General features: G+C 37.7%; 1 long non-coding RNA gene across 3 annotated transcripts in view; it reads left to right on the top strand.

The window, feature by feature from the left end:
- LOC309649512 overlaps positions 1 to 20,598 on the top strand; it is a 179,270-nt gene that overhangs the window by 126,904 nt on the left and 31,768 nt on the right. The gene's annotated exons all lie outside the window — the stretch shown is intronic.

Below are 20,598 nucleotides of genomic sequence, written 5' to 3'. Positions count from 1 at the left end.
TGTGTTAGTTTCTGCTGTATAACAAAGTGAATCAGCTATACGTATACATATATCACCATATCCCCTCACTCTTACGTCTACCTCTTACACTCCATATCCCACCCCTCTAGGTGGTCACAAAGCACCGAGCTGATCTGCCTGTGCTAGGCGGCTGCTTCCCTCTACCTACCTATTTTACATTGCGTAGTGTATATATGTCAGTGCCATTCTCTCACTTTGTCCCAGCTTACCCTTCCCCCTCCCCGTGTCCTCAGGCCATTCTCTACATCTGCATCTTTATTCCTGTCCCACTTCTAGGTTCTTCAGAAACTTTTTTTTTTTTTTTTAGATTCCATATATATGTGTTAGCATACAGTATTTCTTTTTCTCTTTCTGACTTACTTCACTCTGTATGACAGACTCTAGGTCCATCCACCTCACTACAAATAACTCAGTTTTGTTTCTTTTTATGCTGAGTAATATTCAATTGTATATATGTGCCGCATCTTCTTTATCCATTCATCTGTCAATGGACACTTAGGTTGCTTCCATGTCCTGGATATTGTAAATAGTGCTGCAATGAACACTGTGGTACATGACTCTTTTTTTTTTTTTTAACATCTTTATGGAGTTAAATGGCTTCACAATGGTGTGTTAGTTTCTGCTTTATAACAAAGTGAATCAGCTATACATATACATATATACCCATATCTCCTCCCTCTTACGTCTCCCTCCCACCCTCCCTATCCCGTGCCTCTAGGAGGTCACAAAGCACCGAGCTGATCTCCCTGTGCTATGTGGCTGCTTCCCACTAGCTATCTATTTTATATTTGGTAGTATATGTAAGTCCATGCCACTACATGACTCTTTTTGAACTATGGTTTTCTCAGGGTATATGCCAAGTAGTGGGATTGCTGGGTCATATGGTAGTAATATTTTTAGTTTTTTAAGGAACCTCCATACTGTTCTCCATAGTGGCTGTATCAATTTACATTCCCCCCAACAGTGCAAGAGGGTTCCCTTTTCTCCACACCCTCTCCAGAATTTATTGCTTGTAGATTTCTTAATGATGGCCATTCTGACTGGTGTGAGGTAATACCTCATTGTAGTTTTGATTTGCATTTCTCTAATGATTAGAGATGTTGAGCATTCTCTCATGTGTTTGTTGGAAATCTGTATATCTTCTTTGGAAAAGGTCTATTTAGGTCTTCTGCTCATTTTTGGATTGGGTTGTTTGTTTTTATGATATTGAGCTGCATGAGCTGCTTGTATATTTTGGAGATAAATCCTTTGTCAGTTGCTCATTCTGAAGGTTGTCTTCTTATCTTCTTTATGGTTAACTTTGCTGTGCAAAAGCTTTTAAGTTTCATTAGGTCCCATTTGTTTATTTTTGTTTTTATTTCCATTTCTCTAGGAGGTGGGTCAAAAGGGATATTGCTGTGATTTATGTCATAGAGTGTTCTGCCTCTGTTTTCCTCTAGGAGTTTTATAGTGTCTGGCCTTACATTTAGGTATTTAATCCATTTTGAGTTTATTTGTGTGTATGGTATTAGGGAGTGTTCAAATTTCATACTTTTACATGTACCTGTCCAGTTTTCCCAGCACCACTTATTGAAGAGGCTGTCTTTTCTCCATTGTATATTCTTGCCTCCTTTGTGAAAGATAAGGTGACCATATGTGCATGGGTTTATCTCTGGGCTTTCTATCCTGTTCCATTGATCTATATTTCTGTTTTTGTGCCAGTACCATACTGTCTTGATTACTGTAGTTTGTAGTATAGTCTGAAGTCAGGGTGCCTGATTCCTCCAGCTCCGTTTTTCTTTCTCAAGATTGCTTTGGCTATTCGGGGTCTTTTGTGTTTCCATACAAATTGTGACATTTTTGTTCTAGTTCTGTGAAAAATGCCATTGGTAGTTTGATAGGAATTGCATTGAATCTGTAGATTGTTTTGGGTAGTATAGTCATTTTCACAATGTTGATTCTTCCAATCCAAGAACATGGTATATCACTCCATCTGTTTGTATCATCTTTCATTTCTTTCATCAGTGTCTTATAGTTTTCTGCATACAGGTCTTTTGTCTCCTTAGGTAGGTTTATTCCTAGGTATTTTATTCTTCTTGTTGCAGTGGTAAATGGGAGTGTCTCCTAAATTTCTCTTTCAGATTTTCCATCATTAGTGTATAGGAACGCAAGTGATTTCTGTGCATTAATTTTGTATCCTGCTACTTTACCAAATTCATAGATTAGCTCTAGTAGTTTTCTGGTAGCATCTTTAGGATTCTCTATGTATAGTATGATGTCATCTGCAAACAATGATGGTTTTACTTCTTCTTTTCTGATTTGGATTCCTTTTATTTCTTTTTCTTCTCTGATTGCTCTGGCTAAAACTTCCAAAACTATATTGAATAGTAGTGGTGAGAGTGGGAAAGCCTGTCTTGTTCTGGATTTCAGTGGAAATGGTTTCAGTTTTTCACCATTGAGAATGATGTTGGCTGTGGATTTGTCATATATGGCCTTTACTATGTTGAGATAAGTTCCCTCTATGCCTACTTTCTGGAGAGTTTTTATAATAAATGTGTGTTGAATTTTGTCAAAAGCTTTTTCTGCACCTATTGACATGATCATATGGTTTTTATCCTTCGATTTTTTAATATGGTGTATCACACTGATTGATTAGCATATACTGAAGAATCCTTGCATCCCTGGGATAAACCCCACTTGATCATGGTGTATGATCCTTTTAATGTGCTGTTGGATTCTGTTTGCTAGTATTTTTTTGAGGATTTTTGCATCTATGTTCATCAGTGATATTGGTCTGTAGTTTTCTTTTTTTGTGACATCTTTGTCTGATTTTGGTATCAGGGTGATGGTGGCCTCGTAGAATGAGTTTGGGTGTGTTCCTACCTTTGCTATATTTTGGAAGAATTTGAGAAGGATAGGTGTCAGCTCTTCTCTAAATGTTTGATAGAATTCACCTGTGAAGCCATCTGGTCCTGGGCTTTTGCTTGTTGGAAGATCTTTAATCACAATTTCGATTTCTGTGCTTATGATTTGTCTGTTTATATTTTCTATTTCTTCCTGGTTCAGTCTTGGAAGGTTGTGCTTTTCTAAGAATTTATGCATTTCTTCCAGGTTGTCCATTTTATTGGCATATACTTGCTTGTAGTAATCTCTCATGATCCTTTGCATATCTGCAGTGTCAGTTATTACTTCTCCTTTTTCATTTCTAATTCTGTTGATTTGAGTCTTCTCACTTTTTTTCTTAATGAGTCTGGCTAATGGTTTATCAATTTTCTTTATCTTCTCAAGAACCATCTTTTAGTTTTTTTGATCTTTGCTATTGTGTCCTTCATTTCTTTCTTTTTTAAAAATTTATTTATTTATTTATTTATTTTTGGCTGCTTTGGGTCTTCATTGCTGCGTGCTCTAGTTGCGGCGAATGGGGGCTACTCTTTGTAGTGGTGCGCGGACTTCTCATTTCGGTGGCTTCTCTTGTTGCGGAGCACGGGCTCTAGGAGAACAGGCTTCAGTAGTTGCAGCACACGGGCTCAGTAGTTGTGGTGCACGGGCTTAGTTGCTCCACGGCATTTGGGATCTTCCCGGACCAGTGCTCGAACCCATGTCCTCTGCTTTGGCAGGCGGATTCTTAACCATTGTACCACCAGGGAAGTCCTTCATTTATTTCTGATCTGATCTTTATGATTTCTTCCCTTCTGCTAACTTTGGGGGGGGTTTTGTTCTTCTTTCTCTAATTGCTGTAGGTGTAAGGTTAAGTTGTTTATTTGAGATTTTTCTTGTTTCTTGAGGTAGGATTGTATTGCCATAAACTTCCCTCTTAAAACTGCTTTTGCTGCATCCCAAGGGTTTGGGTCATTGTGTTTTCATTGTCATTTGTTTCTAGGTATTTTTTGATTTCCTCTTTGATTTCTTCAGTGATCTCTTGGTTATTTAGTAATGTATTGTTTAGCCTCCATGTGTTTGTATTTTGTACAGATTTTTTCCTGTAATTGATATCTAGTCTCATAGCATTGTGGTCGGAAAAGATACGTGATACTATTTCAACTTTCTTAAATTTACCAAGGCTTGATTTGTGACCCAAGATATGATCTATCCTGGAGAATGTTCCATGAGCACTTGAGAAGAAAGTGTATTCTGTTGTTTTTGGATGGAATGTCCTATAAATATCAATTAAGTCCATCTTGTTTAATGTCTCATTTAAAGCTTGTGTTTCCTTATTTATTTTCATTTTGGATAATCTGTCCATTGGTGAATGTGCGGCGTTAAAGTCCCCGACTATTATTGTGTTACTGTCGATTTCCGCTTTTATGGCTGTTAGCATTTGCCTTATGTATTGAGGTGCTCCTCTGTTGGGTGCATAAATATTTACAATTGTTATATCTTCTTCTTGGATTGATCCCTTGATCATTATGAAGTGTCCATCTTTGTCTCTTGTAATAGTCTTTATTTTAAAGTCTATATTGTCTAATATGAGAATTGCTAATCCATTTTTCTTTTGATTTCATTTTGCATGGAATATCTTTTTCCATCCCCTCACTTTCAGTCTGTATGTGTCACTAGGTCTGAAGTGGGTCTCTTATAGACAGCATATATACAGATCATGTTTTTATATCCATTCAGCCAGTCTATGTCTTTTGGTTGGAGCATTTAGTCCATTTACATTTAAGTTAGTTATTGATATGTGTGTTCCTATTACCATTTTCTTAATTGTTTTGGGTTTGTTATTGTAGGTCTTTTCCTTCTCTTGTGTTTCCTGCCTAGAGAAGTTCCTTTTGGATTTGCCGTAAAGATGGTTTGGTGGTGATGAATTCTCTTAGGTTTTGCTTGTCTGTAAAGGTTTAATTTCTCCGTCAAATCTGAATTTGAGGTCCTTGCTGGGTAGAGTAATCTTGGGTTAGTTTTTTCTCTTTCATCATTTTAAATATGTCCTGACACTCCTTTCTGGCTTGCAGAGTTTCTGCTGAAAGATCCGCTGTTAACCTTTCATCACTTTAAATATGTCCTGACACTCCTTTCTGGCTTGCAGAGTTTCTGCTGAAAGATCCGCTGTTAACCTTATGTTATGTTAACCATAACATTCCCTTTCATGTTATTTGTTGATTTTCCCTTGCTGCTTTTAATATTTTTTCTTTGTATTTAATTTTTGATAGTTTGATTAATATGTGTCTTGGCGTGTTTCTCCCTGGGTTTATCCTTTATGGGATTCTCTGTGCTTCTTGGACTTGATAATTTCCTTTCCCATATTAAGGAAATTTTCAACTATAATCTTGTCAAATATTTTCTCAGTCCCTTTCTTTTTGTCTTCTTCTTCTGGGACCCCCTATAATTCGAATGTTGGTGTGTTTAATGTTGTCCCAGAGGTCTCTAAGACTGTCCTCAATTCTTTTCATTCTTTTTTCTTTATTCTGTTCTACAGTAGTAATTTCCACCATTTTATCTTCCAGGTCACGTATCCATTCTTCTGCCTCAATTATTCTGCTATTGATTCCTTCTAGAGAATTGTTAATTTCATTTATTGTGTTGTTCATCATTGTTTGTTTTCTCTTTAGTTCTTCTAGATCCTTGCTAAACATTTCTTGTATTTTCTCCATTCTGTTTCCGAGATTTTGGATCATCTTTACTATCATTAGTCTGAATTCTTTTTCAGGTATACTGCCTATTTCCTCTGCATTTGTTTGGTCTGGTGGGGTTTTACCTTGCTCCTTCATCTGCTGTGTGTTTCTCTGTCTTCTCATTTTGCTTAACTTACTGTGTTTGGGGTCTCCTTTTCGCAGGCTGCATGTTCGTAGTTCACGTTGTTTTTGGTATCTGCCCCCAGTGGGTAAGGTTGGTTCAGTGGGTTGTGTAGGGTTCCTGGTGGAGGGGACTGGTCCCTGGGTTCTGGTGCATGAGGCTGGATCTTGTCTTTCTGGTGGCCAGGACTGCATCTGGTGGTGTGTTTTGGGGTGTCTGTGAAATTATGATTTTAGGCAGCCTCTCTGCTAATGTGTGGGGTTGTGTTCCTGTCTTGCTAGTTGTTTGGCATGGGGTGTCCAGCACTGGAGCTTGCTGGTCGTTGAGTGGAACTGGGTCTTAGCATTGAGATGGAGATCTCTGGGAGGGCTCTCGCTGATTGATACTACGTGGGGCCGGGAGGTCTCTGGTGGCCCAATGTCCTGAACTCAGCTCTCCCACCTCAGAGGCTCAGGCCTGACACCCAGCCAGAGCACCAAGACTCTCTCAGCCACACGGCTCAGAAGAAAAGGGCGGAAAAAAAGAAAGAAATATAAAATAATATAAAAAAAATAGAATAGAATAATATATTAAAATAAAAAATGAAAAAAATTATTAAAATTAAAAAGTTTAAAAAGTAATTTAAAAAAAGAAGAGAGCAACCAAACCAATCAACAAATCCACCAATGATAACAAGCGCTAAAAAACTATAGTAAGATAAACATAAAATTCAGAAACTAGTCTGTTGCATACAGCAAACCCCAAGTCTTCAGTTGCTCCCAAAGTTCATGGCCTCAATTTTGGGATGATTCATTGTCTATTCAGGTATTCTACAGATGCAGGGTACATCAAATTGATTGGGGAGATTTAATCCGCTGCTCCTGAGGCTGCAAGGAAAAATTTCCCTTTCTCTTCTTTGGTCGCACAGCTCCTGGGGTTCAGCTTTGGATTTGGCCCCGCCTCTGCGTTGTAGGTCGCCCTCTGGTGTCTGTTCTTCACCCAGACAGGAGGGGGTTAAAGGAGCGGCTATTAGGGGGCTCTGGCTCACTCAGGACGGGAGGGAGGGAGGGGTACAGAATGCAGGGCAAGCCTGCAGCTGCAGAGGCCAGAATGACGTTGCAACAGCCTGAGGCACGCAGTGTGTCCTCCTGGGGAAGCTGTCCCTGGATCACGGGACCCTGGCCGTGGCGGGCTGCACAGGCTCCCGGGAGGGGAGGTGTGGATAGTGACCTGTGCTTGCACACAGGCTTCTTGGTGGCTGCAGCAGCAACGTTAGCATCTCATGCCCATCTCTGGGGTCCACGCTGATAGCCATAGCTTGTGCCCATCTCTGAAGCTTGTTTAGGTGGTGCTCTGAGTCTCCTCTCCTCATGCCCTCTGAAACAATGGTCTCCTGCCTCTTAGGCAGGTCCAGACTTTTTCCTGCACTCCCTCCCAGCTAGCTGTGGCGCACTAGCCCCCTTCAGGCTGTGTTCACACAGCCAACCCCAGTCCTCTCCCTGGGATCTGACCTCCGAAGCCTGAGCCTCAGCTCCCAGCCCACACCCACCCTGGCGGGTGAGCAGACAAGCCTCTCAGGCTGGTGAGTGCTGGTCAGCACCAATCCTCTGTGCGGGAATCTCTCCACTTTGCCCTCTGCACCCCTGTTGCTGCGCTCTCCTCCATGGCTCTGAAGCTTCCCCTCTGCCCATCCCCCCATCTCCACCACTGAAGGGGCTTCCTAGAGTGTGGAAACTTTTCCTCCTTCACAGCTCCCTCCCAGAGGTGCAGGTCCCATCTCTATTTTTTGTCTCTGTTTTTTCTTTTTTCTTTTTTCTTTTACCCTACCCCAATACATGGGGATTTTCTTGCCTTTTGGGAAGTCTGAGGTCTTCTGCCATAGTTCAGTAGGTGTTCTGTAGGAATTGTTCCACATGTAGATATATTTTTGATGTATGTGGGGAGGAAGGTGATCTCCATGTCTTACTCCTCTGCCATCTTGAAGGTCCTTCCCAAGAGTGGATCTTAGAAGTTCTCATCACAGGAAAAATTTTTTCTAACTATGTACAGTGACAGATGGCAATTAGACTTATTGTGGTGATCATTTTGCACTATATACAAGTATCAAATCATTATGCTATAGACCTGAAACAAATTTTGTGTTATATGTCAATTATATCTCAATTTAAAAAGATTAAGGGAGTGAGATACACAGGAAGAGTTATAATGAAATGCTCCAGTAAGCAAGAAGGCTCAGAAAAAGACCTATGTGCATATTTTTAAAGCCCAAGTACCAAAGCCAATCCTACTCATTGCCCTCTCCCTGGCTACTTAATCTAATAATAACATTCCCAAAAAGTTTTGTCTTTTTATCACTTGGTCTATCTGTAGTGGGACACTTTCCTGTTGGACCCAATTCACTTATCTTCATCTTTGAGATGATGTTAAGATAATGTTAAGAATTGTTAAGTCACATATCCTTGGAATACGGAAAGACAACATAGAAAATAAATTCTGGCTAATGAATATACTCTTCTCCATTCCTGTGAAAAGGGGAGGTGCTCATATGCAATAAGTGGGTGTGGAAAGGTCTCCAGAATTTGAAGTGAGGTGAGTCAGACTATTTTCTTTCATCATTGCAGCAACCAAAATGGAGAGTTCTCAGATCATCATTTTCCATTAGGACATCATCAACCTTTCATCAAAAAGTAGAGACCTTTTACAAGCACTGGCAAGAAAACTAAGCCACCTAATACTTTTTCCCCATGCCACCAACCCGACAAAAAATGGGGTGATGGGGCTTTTCTTAGACATTTCAAGGGATTATTGAGCCAGATACCCTGAAGATCCCATCCCAAAGTGTTTCAGGACCTCCTACACCTATAGGTACAGATTCTTCTAGTCCTGCTATGAAAAAGTAGACAATAAATCTATGCCTTTAGCAGGCCATAGAAAAAGGCTATTGGAAAGAAAATTGGTTTATTTGCAGATGCTGCAAAGCTGGGCAGTAGAACTCATCCAGAAGCTTCATTCAGTACTCTAAATAGGGACTTCCCTGGTGGCACAGTGGTTAAGAATCCCCTTAACCAATGCAGGGGACATGGGTTTGAGCCCTGGTCCAGGAAGATCCTGCATGCCGCAGAGCAAATAAGCCCGTGCGCTACAACTACTGATCCTGTGCTCTAGAGCCCGCGAGCCACAACTACTGAGCCCACACGCCTAGAGCTGGTGCTCCACAACAAGAGAAGCCATTGCAGTGAGAAGCCTGTGCACCGCAACAAAGAGTAGCCCCTGCTCACTGCAACTAGAGAAAGCCCACGAGCAGCAACAAAGACCCAACGCAGCCAAAAATAAATAAATTTATTAAAAAAAAATACTCTAAATATCCTCAACGTACTCAAGAACTGGGCCAAGACCAATAGTGTGAAATTTAACTGGCACAAAGATTAATTCCTAGGGGTGGGGATTAAGAGGTACAAACTACTATGTATAAGATAAATAAATAAGCTATAAGAATATAAGAATATATTGTACAGCACAGGGAATATAGCCAATATTTTATAATAACTCTAAATGGAGTATAATCTATAAGAATTTTGAATTACTATGTTGTACACCTGAAACTTATATAATATTGTAAATTAACTATACTTAAGTTTTTTTTTAAAAGATTAATTTTAGCATCTAGGTTAAATACCATGAGTGCATACGAAGAAAGTAGAGGCGAAGATCTGGGTTTTTTAGCTGACCACAAGTTTAAGATGAGCAGCATAGCTAATAACAACCTCTAATGCCACTTTAGGCATACTAAAGAAGTGTTTTCACTGAGAGAGCAAAGTATCTCCCTATACCCTTTACAGATAAGCCCCATTCTGAAGTGCTTTATTCCAGTTTAAGTGTAACAACTCTACTGTGTGCAAGCACAGGGCAGCCATGATCAGCTTTACATACAAATTTACAGTATGCAAGTCTTTGACACATACTCTGATGCTGATTTTGATCCCCATAATCATCCTGTGAGATAAATGTTATTATAACAGTCTTAATAGATTGAAGTGCTGAAATTGAGTGACATTAAGTGCCTTGATCAAAGTAGCATGGTTAATAAGTGGCAGAGCCAGGTCATTGACTCCTAGACCTCCATTCTTTCATCTGTATCATCCTGTAACAACTGTGATGTTTGACCAGGGGAGACAAGATTTGATGGTTCATGTTTACGCTCTTCAAACATTGGAAGGACCATCATATGAGAAAGCTATTAGATTTACTATTTTTTTTTAATTTTATTGAAGTATAGTTGATTTACAATGTTGTGTTAGTTTTAGGTGTACAGCAAAGTAATTTAGTTATATATATATACATATATTCTTTTTTAGATTATTTTCCATTATAGGTTATTATAAGATATTGAGTATAGTTTCATGTGCTATATAGTAGGTCCTTGTGGGTTATCTATTTTTAAATTTTTATTGAAGTATAGTTGATTTATAATGTGTTAATTTCAGGTGTACAGCAAAGTGAATCAGTTATATATATATATATCTATCTCACTCTTTCTTTTTTTTTTTTTTTAGAATCTATTCCCATATAGGCCACTACAGAGTACTGAGTAGAGTTCCCTGTGCTATACAGCAGGTTCTTACTAGTTATCTATTTTATATATAGTAGTGTGTCTATGTTAATCCCAAACTCCTAATCCATCCTTCCTCTACACCCTTTCCACTTTGGTAACCGTAAGTTTGTTTTCAAAGTCTGTGAGTCTGTTTCTGTTTTGTAAATAAGTTCATTTGTATCATTTTTTGTAGATTTCACATTTAAGAGATATATTATATTCGTCTTTCTCTGTCTGACTTACTTCACTTAGTGTGATTATCTCTAGGTCCATTCATATAGACTTACTCTTAAGTGAGACAGCGAATAGATGTTAAGAGAACCAGGTATCAGCAAAGGCTGGGTGACTGTTACTAAAGGAGTAGAAAGCTGAAGAATGAGAATGTAAGACAGAGCTGATATAACTAAAAGGAGTCAGTAGACTAAACTGAAGTTCCTAATAAATCTTGGATTTTTTTTAAGCTTCAGAGAAAATTCCTGAACAAGAGTATGCAAATTTTTCCTTTACTCTCATTTTTTTAAATAAACCTCTATTTTTATTATGAAAGTAGAAGTGGAAAAAAGAGAGGGAGGATGCATTAACAATGACACTGGAAAAGGAACCACTGATAGTGCCATCTGCCTAAAACTGTAGTATCGTATCTACAAAGCCTTTTATGGAACATGCCAATTATTCCCACTCTGTGTGAATTAACAACAGGGAGTAAAGGATGAGAGGCTAATCTTTTCCCAAGTTAATGTTTGGATCTAATGGTGCTATATCCTCCCACACTCTTCAAAGTCATTCTAATCCTTCAAAATATCATATAAAATGCCAAGTCTGTGTTTGCTCTCTCTACCTAACCCCAGTAATGGAGGATGTCAAGAAGTGAGAGAGTGGCATGAACATATGTACACTACCAAACGTAAAATAGATAGCTAGTGGGAAGCAGCCACACAGCACAGGGACATCAGCTCTGTGCTTTGTGACCACCTAGAGGGGTGGGATAGGGAGGGTGGGAGGGAGGCTCAAGACGTAGGGGATATGGGGATATATGTATACATATAGCTGATTCACTTTGTTATACAGCAGAAACTAACACAACAATGTAAAGCAATTATACTCCAATAAAGATGTTAAAAAAAAAAAAAGAAAAAGAAAAGAAAGTAGAAAAAAATACCGAACTAGCAGTCAGAAACTTTGCTTCTAATTCCAGGTCTGCTGGGTACTGCCTGACTGGCCTTGGGCCAGTGGGGCTATTGAAGCCTGTGGCACCTCATATAGAATTTATGAGCATATACTGTGTAATATGGTTTAAGAGTACATGCTTTATTTAGCATCAGACAGACCTGATTTTCAGCAATTCCCTGCCACTTAGAAGTGCCTCACCTTGAGCATTTTACTACATTCCTCTAACTTCAGTCCCTTCATATGCTAAAGTTACAAGTATGAAAATGCATGTGATATAGTTATATAAATTACCAGTGAAGGGGGTCACTGGTCATAATCTCTATATTTTGGGGAAAGCAGATTTCAAAAGCTTCAAACAAAGTTAGATGGAATGCAATAAAGTGCAATTGGAAGAGAGAGAATGAGTGGATCAAGAAAGATGGAAGCTAACAAGACATTCCTGACACTGCAGTAGCATATCACTCAGTTGAGTAAGGAAAGAAAGGCATATAGAAGGATATATATGGCTCACACATTGCCTTTCTAATATTTATACGCTGTAGGCTCAGACCTAACAGCGTATAAATAAAAGATGAGAGACGGGGCACATAACCAAGACAATTTTACTTTTTTTTTTTTTTTTTTTTTAGCTGCACCACACAGCTTGCAGGATCTTAGTTCCCCAACCAGGGATCAAACCCCAGGCCCACAGCAGTGAAAGCACTGAATCCTAACCAGTGTAATTCCCTTTTTTGTACACACTTTTTTTCCAAGACAATTTTAAAACAGTGGCACAAACCTCCCAGAATAGAGTCATAAGAGCCCAGAATGAACTAAAGTGTGTGACAAAAAATTCTGAAGCAAGAAAAAAGACTACTTTGTGTTTTTGGTTTTTCTTTGTTTAAAGAAGACTAAGAAGGAAAGAATAAGAGCCTGATTTCTTGGGGATAATAGTGTCATGATAACTTTTATGGTAGAGAAACCTGAGTTTCTCAGGCTCTGTTTTGCTTTCCTCCAATTTCTGTCAATAATATTTATTGAACACTTGCTATGTGGCAGGTCTTGTACCAAATGTTGAGCCTTTCATAATAAGGAGATATAACCTCTTCTATCAAGATGTTGACAGTCCAATAAGAAGATAGGCATGCAAATAAATAAATGTAAAATATAAAATATACTAATTTATATTAATAGAGGTGAGTACAAAACCCAGGGGAAATATAACAAAAAAAAAAAAAAAAAAAAAAACTCAAATCTGCCTGGAGGCTCTAGAGGACGATTCACAGAAAGAATAGCATTTAGACAGAGACATCTCAGATGAAATGCGGTACAAACCGAGAAGGGTAACACAGATAAAAGATAATAATATACTCAAACTTCCTGTCATTTTAAATGAGTTTAGCTCTATTGACCCTGGTGAACTCTTTCAGTTTGCTAAAAAAACATTTACTAAGATTTTATAATGCCCAGCAAATTTTGGAGACAGTAGAGAACCAGAGAAATTCCAGAAGACTAAAAATTGATAAATATTATTTAGATTTCAGTTTTAAGAGGGAGGATTCAATGACAGACAATGTTGTGGATTATTTGAAAGAACAGGCTCTGAATTTAGACTGCTAAGATTGTCAATAGAATTCTGGCTTTACTCCTTACCTTGGTTAAGATTGTGTGATCTTATCCAAGCTATTGAGCATCTCTGTTCTTCAGTTTCCTCATCTATAAAATGTGAGACTAAGACTATATATTCAAAGAAATTGTAGTGAGGATTACAGAGAAAATGGTTGGAAGAGTACCTGGTATATGGTAAGCTCTCAATATTATGAGCTGCTTTGTAATTCTACACACTAGACCAAACTGGTTGGCCTCAATCACACAAAAGATTCCAAAATAGAAGGCTTAAAAGACTCAGCATTGAAAAAGAAGTGGTGATATTTTGGGACCAGAGTGGGTTCACTAATAACATGTCATTTCTGACCCCCACACATTTCCTGTTTTGGCGTATGTGTTTGGCTGACATGGAAGAGGGATTTTGTAGACCTAGCACACATGGAATTTACCAAGGAATTTTGCCATCCTTGGAAACAAAGGTGGAAAAATACAGACAGGTATACCGGTTGATGATTTGATTAGGCACATCCATGACTAAGTGTCGATTAAAGGATCTTACCAATTACCAGGAGAGGAGTATACACACAGAAGGCTTTGATATACACATGGAGGAGGAACTATGCTAGACACTAGGAAAACAAAGAAAAGCATATTCCCATTCTCAAGGAGGTTGCAGTAGATAAGGGAAAATAGATGTTTATACAAATATTATAATAGCATATATATACTGTATGTACTATATTATACAGTGTGTCTATACTATATATACTTTAATAACTATATATAAATATATATATATACACTATAATAACAAATATATATCCAGTATCATATGGCTTAGGTGACTGCAGGAAGACAAAGAGGTCCCAGTGAGGAAGATACTTGAACTAGTTTTGAAGGCTGGTTTTTTGGCCTTGATAAATGATTTTTGTTTTTTTTAAAACATCCTTATTGGAGTATAATTGCTTTACAATGGTGTGTTAGTTTCTGCTCTGTAACAAAGAGAATCAGCTATACATATACATATATCCCCATATCTCCTCCATCTTGCGTCTCCCTCCCATCCTCCTTATCCCACCTATCCCACCCCTCTAGGTGGTCACAAAGCACCGAGCTGATCTCCCTGTGCTATGTGGCTGCTTCCCACTGGCTATTTTACATTTGGTAGTATTTATTAGTCCATGCCACTCTCTCAGTTCGTCCCAGCTTACCCTTCCCCCTCCCCACGTCCTCAAGTCCATTCTCTACATCTGTGTCCTTATTCCTGTCCTGCCCCTAGGTTCTTTATAACGATTTTTTTTTTTTTTAGATTCCATATATATGTGTTAGCATATGGTATTTGTTTTTCTCTTTCTGACTTACTTCGCTCTGTATGACAGACTCTAGGTCCACCAACCTCACTACAAATAACTCAATTTTGTTTCTCTTTATGGCTGAGTAATATTCCATTGTATATATGTGCCACATCTTCTTTATCCATTCGTCTGTCGATAGACACTTAGGTTGCTTCCATGTTCTGGCTATTGTAAATAGAGCTGCAATGAACATTGTGGTACATGACTCTTTGAATTATGGTTTTCTCAGTGTGTATGCCCAGTCGTGGGATTGCTGGGTTGTATTGTAGTTCTATTTTTAGTTTCTTAAGGAACCTCCATACAGTTCTCCATAGTGGCCATATCAATTTACATTCCCACCAACAGTGCAAGAGGGTTCCCTTTTCTCCACACCCTCTCCAGCATTTATTGATTGTAGATTTCTTGATGATGGCCATTCTCACTGGTGTGAGGTGATACCTCCTTGTAGTTTTGATTTGCATTTCTCTAATGATTAGTGATGTTGAGCATTCTTTCATGTGTTTGTTGGCTATCTGTATATCTTCTTTGGAGAAATGTCTATTTAGTTCTTCTGCCCATTTTTGAATTGGGTTGTTTGCTTTTTGATATTGAGCTGCATAAGCTGCTTATAAATTTTGGAGATTAATCCTTTGTCAGTTGCTTCATTTGCAAATATTTTCTTCCATTCTGAGGGTTGTCTTTTCATCTTGTTTATGGTTTCCTTTGCTGTGCAAAAGCTTTTGAGTTTCATTAGGTCCCATTTGTTTATTTTTGTTTTTATTTCCTTTTCTCTAGGAGGTGGGTCAAAAAGGATCTTGCTGTGATTTATGTCATAGAGTGTTCTGCCTCTGTTTTCCTCAAAGAGTTTTATAGTGCCTCGCCTTACATTTAGGTCTTTAATCCATTTTGAGTTTATTTGTGTGTACGTGTTAGGGAGTGTTCTAATTTCATTTTTTACATGTAGCTGTCCAGTTTTCCCAGCACCATTTATTGAAGAGGCTGTCTTTTCTCCATTGTTTATTCTTGCCTTCTTTATCAAAAATAAGGTGACCATGTGTGCATGGTTTTATCTCTGGGCTTTCTATTCTGTTCCATTGATCTATATTTCTGTTTTTTGTGCCAGTACCATACTGTCTTGATTACTGTAGCTTTGTAGTATAGTCTGAAGTCAGGGAGCCTGATTCCTCCAGCTCCGTTTTTCTTTCTCAAGATTGCTTTGGCTATTCAGGGTCTTTTGTGTTTCCATACAAATTGTGAAAGTTTTTGTTCTAGTTCTGTGAAAAATGCCATTGGTAGTTTGATACGGATTGCACTGAATCTATAGATTGCTTTGGGTAGTATAGTCATTTTCACAATGTTGATTCTTCCAATCCAAGAACATGGTATATTTCTCCATCTGTATCATCTTTCATTTCTTTCATCAGTGTCTTATAGTTTTCTGCATACAGGTCTTTTGTCTCCTTAGATAGGTTTATTCCTAGATATTTTATTCTTTTTGTTGCAGCGGTAAATGGGAGTGTTTTCTTAATTTCACTTTCAGATTTTTCATCATTAGTGTATAGGAATGCAAGAGATTTCTGTGCATTAATTTTGTATCCTGCTACTTTACCAAATTCATTGATTAGCTCTAGTAGTTTTCTGGTAGCATCTTTAGGACTCTCTATGTATAGTATCATGTCATCTGCAAACAGTGACGGCTTTACTTCTTCTTTTCCGATTTGGATTCCTTTTATTTCTTTTTCTTCTCTGATTGCTCTGGCTAAAACTTCCAAAACTATGTTGAATAATAGTGGTGAGTGTGGACAACCTTGTCTTGTTCCTGATCTTAGTGGAAATGGTTTCAGTTTTTCACCATTGAGAACAATGTTGGCTGTGTGTTTGTCATATATGGCCTTTATTATGTTGAGGTAAGTTCCCTCTATGCCTACTTTCTGGAGGGTTTTTATCATAAATGGGTGCTGAATTTTGTCAAAAGCTTTGTCTGCATCATCTATTGAGATGATCATATGGTTTTTATCCTTCAATTTGTTAACATGTTTTATCACATTGATTGATTTGCATATATTGAAGAATCCTTGCATTCCTGGGAAAAAACCCACTTGATCATGGTGTATGATCCTTTTAATGTGCTGTTGGATTCTGTTTGCTAGTATTTTTTTGAGGATTTTTGCATCTATGTTCATCAGAGATATTGGCCTGTAGTTTTCTTTTTTTGTGATATCTTTGTCTGGTTTTGGTATCAGGGTGATGGTGGCCTCTTAGAATGAGTTTGGGAGTGTTCCTCCCTCTGCTATATTTTGGAAGAGTTTGAGAAGGATGGATAGGTGTCAGCTCTTCTCTAAATGTTTGATAGAATTCACCTGTGAAGCCATCTGCTCCTGGGCTTTTGTTTGTTGGAAGATTTTTTATCACAGTCTCAATTTCAGTGCTTGTGATTGATCTGTTTATATTTTCTATTTCTTCTGGGTTCAATCTTGGAAGTTTGTGCTTTTCTAAGAATTTGTCCATTTCTTCGTGTTTGTCCATTTTACTGGCATATAGTTGCTTGTAGTAATCTCTCATGATCCTTTGTATTTCTGGAGTGTCAGTTGTTACTTCTCCTTTTTCATTTCTAATTCTGTTGATGTGAGTCTTCTCTCTTTTTTTCTTGATGAGTCTGGTTAATGGTTTATCAATTTTGTTTATCTTCTCAAAGAACCAGCTTTTATTTTTATTGATCTTTGCTATGCCTGCAGGCGACCCCGCAGTAAAGGAATAAATAAATGTTTGCTGGTTTCCGGGAGTAGTCTGCTGGTTGTTGGATAGTTGTTACCATTGGTCCTCTACAGTTTGGGAAATTCTGACCTGTATTCAAGCTCACTGACTCTGTCCTCAGCTGTGACCAGCCTATGGTTGAGCTTATCCAAGGTGTTTACAACCGCAAATTTCCCTCTGAGCACTGCTTTCACTGTATCCAGTAAATTCTTCCATGTGGCTCACAGGGTCTTGGTGCTCCGGTCGGGTGTCAGGCTTGTTAAATGATTTTGAAGAAATACTTTTGTAAAATATTTATTGAAATATATTTGATTTTGGTGAACTATATGGTGATTATATGCAGATGACGTGATACTGTATATAGAAAACCCTAAAGACTCCTCACAAAAACTACTAGTACTGATAAATGAATTCAGCAAGGTAGCAGGATACAAGATTAACATACAGAAATCTGTTACATTTCTTTACACTAACAATAAAAATATCAGAAAGGGAAAGTAAAGAAACAATCTCTTTTAAAATCACATTAAAAAATATCTAGGAATAGTCTTAACCAAGGAGGTGAAAGAATTATATGCTAGGAACTATAAAACATGAAAAAAGGAAACTGAAGATGATTCAAAGAAATGTAAAGATATCCCATGCTCTTGGATTGGAAGAATTAATATTGTTAAAATGGCCATAGTACCCAAAGCAATCTACAGATTTAATGCAATCTCTATCAAATTACCCATGACATTTTTCAGAGAACTAGAAGAAATATTCCTAAAATTTATACGGAACCATAAAATTTATGGAATTTATGAATTTTATGGAACTATAAAAGAATTGCCAAAGTAATCCTGAGGAAAAAGAACAAAGCTGGAAGCATAACCCTCCCAGACTTCAGACAATACATAAACCTACAGTAGTTAAAACAGTGTGGTATTGGCACAAAAAACAGACATATGGATCAATGGAACAGAATAGACAACCCAGGAGTAAATCCACACACCTACAGTCAATTAATCTTCAATAAAGAAGGCAAGAATATACAATGGAGAAAAGACAATCTCTTCAATTGGTATTGGGAAAACTGGACAGCCACATGTAAATCAATGAAATTAGAACACTCCTTCACACCATACACAAAAATAAACTCAAACTGGCTTAAAGACTTAAATAAAAGACATGACACCATAAAACCCCTAGAAGAGAACATAGGCAAAACATTCTCTGACATAAATCATACCAATGTTTTCTTAGGGTAGTCTCCCAAGGCAATAGAAATAAAAGCAAAAATAAACAAATGGGACCTAATCAAACTTATAAGCTTTTGCACAGCAAAGGAAACCATAAACAAAATGAAAAGACAACCTACGGACTGGGAGAAAATATTTGCAAATGATGTGACCAACAAGGGCTTAATTTCCAAAATACACAAACAGCTTATACAACTTAATAACAAAAAAAAACCCAAACAACCCAATCACAAAACGGGCAGAAGACTTAAATAGACATTTCTTCAAAAAGACATAGAGATGGCCAACCGGCACATGAAAAGATGCTCAACATCGCTAATTATTAGAGAAATGCAAATCAAAACTACAATGAGGTACCACCTCACACTGGTCAGAATGGTATCATTCTTCCAATCCAAGAGCATGGGATATCTTTACATTTCTTTGAATCATCTTCAGCTTCCTTTTTTCATGTTTTATAGTTCCCAGCATATAATTCTTTCACCTCCTTGGTCAGGACTATTCCTAGATATTTTTTAATGTGATTTTAAAAGAGATTGTTTTTTTACTTTCCCTTTCTGATATTTTTATTGTTAGTGTAAAGAAATGCAACAGATTTCTGTATGTTAATCTTGTATCCTGCTACCTTGCTGAATTCATTTATCAGTACTAGTAGTTTTTGTGAGGAGTCTTTAGGGTTTTCTATATAAAGTATCATGTCATCTGCATATAATCACCATTTTACCTCTTCCCTTCCAATTCGGATGACTTTTATTTCTTTTTCTTGCCTGATTGCTAGCTAGGACTACCAATGCTATGCTGAATAGTGGTGAGAGTGGACATCCTTGTCTGATTCCAGGTTTTAGTAGGAAGGCTTGAAGAAATATTTTGTTATGTTATTTAAACTACCAAAATTTCAAAGTGCATCTGATTATTTTAGTGAAAACAATTCTATCCACTTATTGCTAAAACAGAGTATCTAAAATACTGAGATGGTTGTTTCAGTCATAACTAAAATCATTGTTGTTACAACCATGTCTTCTTCTTCAAGATCCATGTTTTCTTACTATTGCTTCTCTGTCTGAGCTCCTCTCCTCTCTGTTGCTTCTGCCACTATAGATCATGCCTCACTGGGGCTATCTCATTCTTTTAGGTGGTCTTGCTCTGCCCCTCCCACCCACTTTTCACCATGCTACCTGAGCTACCTCAGCTACCTTCTCTGAAAAAGGTCCCATCAAGCCACAAACTTCTAAAATAAAAAAACAAAAAGCCCCTAAATAGTAAAGCAGAGATTCCTTGAAATAGCACTACAGCTGCTTGGGATTTGGTTTTCTTTATGTTCAGTGTCAGCTCCCATCTCTTATCTCCACCTATCACCTTCACCGAGCAGGGGACCACACACACTCTCTTCCACGCCCTGTGCCTTTGCTCACACTTCACCCTCTGCCTGTAGGCCTACCTCCTACTCTTTCATCACACATGAATTAAAATTCTTCCCCCTTCTCTCATTTGGCTAGAATGTGTTATCCTTTATTATAGCCCTATGCTTATCATAGCACTTGCTTCATTCATTATTGTATTGGATGATCTAATTGAAAAAAGAACTGGGCTGGGATTTGGACAATCCAGATTTGAATTCCTGAATTACTTCTTAACCTCACTGTATCTCAGCTTCCCCATTTGTAAATGACAGATTGGGGATTGATTATCTTTGTATAAGGTACCTTTTAGCTCTATAATTCTGTGAATCCATCTATCTCTCTTACTAGATATAGCTTCTTAAATCACAATGTCTTACAAAGCTTCACATTGTCTATAGCACCTAACTGCACTTTGTACCTAGAAAAACCTTGACATATATTTGTGGAATAAATGAATGAATTAGTGAATGAATAATTAGATCTTTATATAAGATAAAATCACTACATGTTTGCAATTTAAATAAAATGTATTCTCCATTTAACTATGTTTCTAGAGAAGATCTAAGACAAGGCAGCTAGTAAGAATAAGCCACAGAGATTAAAGCTTTTCAATATTCATCATTCCAAGCACCATTCAAATATCAATATACAAATATATAAAGTATGAAGAAGCTGAATATGTACTTAGTTGCTAGAAGGAACTCACTGAAACTAAAAAAGAAAATAGATATTTAAGATAGAGAAAAGGCTGCCTAACAAAACTAATTATAAACTGATAATAACACAAAAATAATTGGCATCTATTTAACTTT

This window comes from Balaenoptera physalus (genome assembly GCF_965194825.1).
Source record: "Balaenoptera physalus genome assembly, chromosome: 1".
NCBI classification, from domain to species: domain Eukaryota; kingdom Metazoa; phylum Chordata; class Mammalia; order Artiodactyla; family Balaenopteridae; genus Balaenoptera; species Balaenoptera physalus.
Note: the sequence above shows the minus strand (reverse complement) of the source record. Positions and strands in the feature narration are given on the sequence as shown.